This window comes from Plasmodium cynomolgi, chromosome 14 (genome assembly GCF_000321355.1).
Source record: "Plasmodium cynomolgi strain B DNA, chromosome 14, whole genome shotgun sequence".
In the NCBI taxonomy this organism is placed as follows: Eukaryota; Apicomplexa; class Aconoidasida; order Haemosporida; family Plasmodiidae; genus Plasmodium; species Plasmodium cynomolgi.
The window spans coordinates 60,337-66,759 of record NC_020407.1 but is presented as its reverse complement, the minus strand read 5'-3'; positions in this window follow the sequence as shown (position 1 = coordinate 66,759).

Genomic DNA, 6,423 nt, shown 5'->3' with positions numbered 1-6,423 from the left:
GAAACAGAACAAATCTAGAAAGGTGCATATATGTAAATAATAACAGAATAGAACAAAACATAAAAAAAAAGGAAAACTTTTGAACCAGAATAATTATTTTAAGAAGAGCAAAACAAAATGTAATATTGATTTTATTAAAATTTTTAACTGTTCTGATCTACTTCAATTTGTATATAAAAAAACATTTCTGTGCATAAATAGTCAAGCACGATAATAAAAAAAATTAAAACGAATGCATTTCTACAATATATACTGTTTTCTATACATAAATATAATTATAATTAAAAATGCCGTAAGTACATCATCTCTAGCCATAATGCATGTGTTAATACGCATATATCTTAGGCATTAGAAAGCGCATATTTATCTATATTTCTTTATGAGGTTATAAATACTCTTTTGCTATTTTTTTGTACTAATTTTTTAAAAGGAAATATTTAATTTTTTCGTAAAAATGATTTATTCCATTGGTTTTGTTTGTTGTATGGAATCATTTTAAGGGAGGAAGCGTCATAATTAAAATTATAAATCTTTACAATGGTTTCTTTTTTTTTTTTTTTTTTTTTAACATATAAAAATGCTGGTTATGAAGAAATGATATGTGTTCAAGGACAAAAAAGCATAATAATTACTTTAATAAGCACTTATAATAGTTAGCAGTTATTGTTATATATTTGTGTTTGAAATAAAAATATTGCTTGCTACGCCTATGTTAGATGAAAAGTGTTGCTATAAAATATAGGGTATATTGTTAAATGCGGAAAAATTATAGAACATGTAATTATAAGCCTTCGTTGGTTTAGTAATTTTGTACTGTACGTACTCTTGCCATGAGTTAATAACGCTTATTTGCTTTTATTATTTGACACGTTTGCTGGAACATGAACAATTTTATTCGAAACTTTAATAAAGAAAGATTCGTTATGAAGAAGCACCTTAAGTAAGCACGAATTTAAAATAATGTAATAGGTTAAATCTGTTGCTTTTGAATTATGTGCTCAAAATACATGCAAGTAGAATCTAAAAAAAAGGAAGCGCAAATGCTTGTTATTTAAAATCTTTTTCATATATAGACTTGTATACACTTTGAAAGGGGACAATATAAGCGGTTTATATATATATATATATGTGCTTAAAATGTTCATATGACTGATGTATTATTCTGCTGCACGATAAAGGAAACAGAGAAAACGTTACCCTATCCGGATAGGATTAATAAGAATTTTCGTTTGGCCACATTATTTTTATTATGTATACACTGCAGAGTAGTGTACACGATGAATAGTCTCTGTTCATCCATAAAAGAACCATATTTTCTCGCTTCTCTTGAAAGCGGCGTTTATTAAAGATGCGTGTTAATAATTAGCTTATTTTATATAAGCGTGCCTTACATTATATATAAGCAAATATTTAAAATTAATATATCCTATTTTTAAGGAAAAGGAATGTTGACATTTTCACGTATTCCTATTACAATTCTACGTCAGTGGAATTTGTAACAAATCCACAATTATGTTATATGCTTAAATCTATTTCAAATTGTTTTCATTCATCCTTTTTTACGTTGTCCTTATTGACGTAAACTGATGTACTGTACTTTTACGCAGGAAAATTTAAACACCTGAATCAGCTTAAAATTAGCAACGTACCCGCAGTTTTGTTGCTGTGAAATGTGCTACTATACCGCAATGCATGTACCATTCAAATCATTTATCAGATCAGTTGCACATTTAGTTATTTCCTTTACAAATTGTGATATTTATGGTATGATTTACGGCTTGCACATGGGTGGCGAAGCAATTATATAGTTGTTTTTTCCTCTAAGGATTTGTAGATGCAATTTTTTGGCATTTAAAGTGTTAAGGAGATTAAGCATGTTAAAAATGCCCCAAACGTACCAATTAGTGAATAAGGACAAGGGCATTCAATTCATGATAAGACAAACATTTTATGATGCATAGGCCATATGTTCCTTTATTTCTGTTCACTTTTATTAGTTCACTAAATTACACTGATGCTTCTATTGAATCAAGAACATCTTTTACGAAAGGATAATTTCTTAACATCACAACGTTGGAGGATACATAATAAAATGTTATTTAATTAAAAGAAAGAGTAGGGAGTAAGGGAGCAAAAGATGTTAACTCATTATATATCGTTCGTCTTTATCCATGGTAAAACTTCAAAATTAATCCACTTTTAATCACGAACAAATGGGCATAAATTGTTAATACAAAGGTTCAGATAGCCGCTTAATTACACACTATAACAATAGTGGGAGTAATGATAAGGATAGTAATAAGTATTACTAGTACTTCAGTTAAGTTTCGTAAAATTATATTTTATGAAATATTTTTATTAGTTAAATGTTTTTAAGACAAACTCTGCACACAAATTAGGGTTGAACTCTCTTAATAAACTGTAATTCACATAACAATATGAAAACACAAAATTTAATGATGTAGATTAAATGAAAGAAAAGGTATTATAGCGCATATGTTTACAACAAGTGTATATATGTTACGAGAATTTAAACGCTATAACGATAGGGTGATATATTTATTAAAGCTTAAAATAAAAAAGAAAAGAAAAGAAAAGAAAAGAAAAAATGATAGCAGTAATGAAAAAACAAAGGTTATATATTTTCCTTTGTTCTTTTATTACAGAACCAACATGTGGTGTGTTTTTAATTATATTATGCAGTATATGGGAGGTGGCGGACAGGCAAAAAAGTTGAAGATTTCTAAAGGCTAATTTTTTTGACTTGCATATTTGCTGTTCTGTACATTTGTCAGACCTAGGGGGAGAGAAGAAGACTCTCTTTCTCCCCCTCTTACACAAATTTGAACCCCTTGGTTTTTTCAAAAATAAATAATTTTTACCATAAATGTTATATTCAAAAAATATTCTTTATTAATTTCTATATTCTTGTTCTAAGTCCATGATAAAATAATAAAAATGCCATTTTGTATATGGATATATAAAACAAATTATAGAAAAGATCGAAAAATATAGCACACAAAACTGTTTGTATAAAAATAAAAGTCAATTTCTAGTCAGTTCGAATTATTTAATAGCAGAATTTGTAGAATACATAATTTTAATGGTGAATTAATTACATATACACATACTGATTAGTACGTAAAGAGCATATATCAACAAAAAAGTAACTCTTTCTTTTGGTACATTTATAGTCTTTTAAGATAATTTCGATTTTACACACTTTTCCTATACTATCATCCCACTCTTCCGACGTTTGGGGGGAACTCCCCCTTCTCCTCCTTTATTTTCAAACGGTTAAAAAAAGAAAGCCTGCTTCGATCGTTCTTAATCCGTATATGTACACATATAACTCCACTATCAGCTAGCATTTTCATTACAACTTTTGGCCTCTTATATAACAGCAGAATAAATAACTTTGTTTATTCTTTTTATTACTCGCTCTGATAGAAGACTTTTTAAAAACAGCAGAATCTTCTTCTTTTCTTTTTCTTTGACTTTTCTTTTTTTTCTACTACTTCTTGTTTTTCATCATCCTTTTCTGTTTCACGGACTGGCATTAGTGGCACTTCTTTTGGATCTACATATCCGTAATTTCTTTCTACGTATGGTTCTCCTTTTATTCTCTTATTATTTTCTAAACTATCTACCATTGGAACATCGGCAAAATTGTTTTGTAACATTTTTCTATATTCATTATGTTTTTCTATCGTTTCTTGGATTGCTTTTTGTAGTGCCAAATATGGGGTCCAGTATCCTATTGGGTATAAAGCAAGAGCTGAAGGGTCTCCCTCCATGGCGCGTTTTCGTATGTTGAATGCATTACTATTTCTTATCATATATTCAACATCTCCTGTTATTGTTGGTTTAAAATTGAAGCGATCAATTTCCCTTTGTCTATGAACATTCATTACCTCCGATGAAGGAGTTATTTCTTTAAATGTTTCAGGTAAGGAGCCATCATCGTGAGTACGTTGAACTTTTGGTTTTTCTGCAACTTCTTCTGCAGCTTCTTCTGCAACTTCTTCTGCAACTTCTTCTGCAACTTCTTCTGCAGCTTCTTCTGCAACTTCTTCTGCAGCTTCTTCTGCAACTTCTTCTTCAGCTTCTTCTGCAACTTCTTCTAAAGCTTCATCTTCTTCTTCTTCTTGTTCTTCTTCTTGTTCTTCTTCTACAGCTTCTTCTTCTACAACTTCTTCTTCTACAACTTCTTCTACAGCTTCTTCTTCTAAAGGTTCTTCTGAAGCTTCTGCTAATAATAACCTCAGAGTTCTTGAATCCACGGCTTTTCCAAGGCTATTGTTCATCACATTGTACGAATTACCATATTGGCACTAAGAAGGGGGGGGAAAATGAATTGTTTATATAATTTAGATAAAAGTTAAGCAGTATCTATTTACATTAATGAAAAGATAGTGAACATGTAGTGATAAGATGGCGAAAGTATAGTGTAAAAAGATAGTAAAAAGAAACCAAAAATAAAAAATATATTTAATATTTTTAAAAAAATAAGGAGAAACATTTTAGGCACAACGAAAAAAAACTACTCTTGGACAGGTGTACAGAGGAATATGTGCGGTGCGATGGGTCCCCCTTTTTTTGCTGGGTTACAGATAATGCGTTTGTTTCTTTTTTCACTTTTCTTTTTGTTCTTACAGAATTGGAGCAATTTATAATCCAGAATAGAAGGGTGTACAAGGAAACTTTAGTGCAAGAGAGAAAAACGCCTTTTCTCTCTTTTTTATTTTGCCTTGTTCCACCAGCCATTGTTGATATATACTAGAATTATGAAAAAAAGCCTACTTATATTTATATTAGTTGAAAGAGCGAATTATTTCTAATATTTAATAAGAAATATATTCTTAAGTATTGCTGAAATTTATTAAACTTTATATATTTCTCTAAAAGTGCAAAAGTAAGAAAAATCTAGAATTAGAAGTAAAAACAAAATATATTATTATTAAAAAATGTAAAAAATAAGGTGAAAAAATCACTATATATTAAAGTTTACAAATCATAAAATATAAGTTGTAAAAGTTAACGCAAAATGTGATTAAACATAAATGTTATAAAAATATTGCAAAAAAAAAAAAAAAAAATCATAATTTATATTTAAAAAAATTTTTTTTTTCAAAAAATTAAAAAGTAAGATATGTATATATACTGAATGGTAAGAGAGAAAAAAAAAAAAAAAGCTAAGAACAAACAAATTTATAAATAGCCATATAGCCGCCTTTTAAAAAGCCTAGAATTAATCTATTGTTGTACCATCATTTTGGTTAGAAATAAACAGATTTATAAGGATGAAGTTTGGAAGGGAAGATGATTCCTCTTATGTATTGTATAATAAAATCAGAATTAAATAGCTTAATAATAGAAAAAAAAGAAAAAAGAAAAAAACAGCGTGCGTTATAATAATAAATAGTGTTGTATATATATAACAAGGTCCGCGTTATGAATTTGATGAATTATGAATATAGATAATTTTTGGCCCCCTTTTTTTTTTAATTGTTACTAAATGTACATATTATATTTTATTCATTACTACTTCTCTTTCTAATGAATCCATTCTGAGGGGCTATACAGCACTATAAAAAATTATTATTATATAATTTATTTGGTTGGTAGTATAATAGCAACAATTTGTTATTAAAACTTGTTCATATATAGCTTTTTTTTAAAAAATGAAAACGAATTAGTTATATACTACTTTCTATTCTGAGAGATCGTTTTATTACGCTAATAAGTTACATAGAGAAGCTTCAACTTGAAAAGCCAATTTATTGGCATAAAAAGTTCACATGTTTATGCTTTTTTTTTTTTTCATGTATGAACGGATTGACATTATACATATATAATTGCTATAACATGAAATAAGTTAAAAACGAGCATTAAAAAATGAGAACGAAAAAGAAAGGTTGAAAGAATGGGAGCCGCAGCGAGGCGGGCGAGTATATCACCTACATATTATATATACTTAAGAACAAATTCCAAAAAGCTAGCAAACATATTTTCGCAACAATTTAAAAATTAAATTTATATTATAATTCTATTTTAATCACATCATATATGTGACATTTGATTTATAACATACATAGATATACTTACTGAATGATCTTATCGATTTTTAAATAAAAAATTTATGATAACTGAAAAAATAAAAATAAGAATTGTTTCTTTGGCCACGTATAAACATTCAACACTAACTGAACGTTTCTTTTCTTTCTCTTTTTCTACTAAAAAAAAGGTCGAATGGGGTTATTTAGACAGAAAATTTACTGGGTTAAATAAATGAACAATTAGTTAATCAGTTAAACCGGTAATCAACTAATTAGTTAATTAAAACAGCAGAAATAGTCAGCAATCTTTTGTGGCCTTGATCAACATTGCCATAATTAGCACGACATTAATGTAGAGATAGGG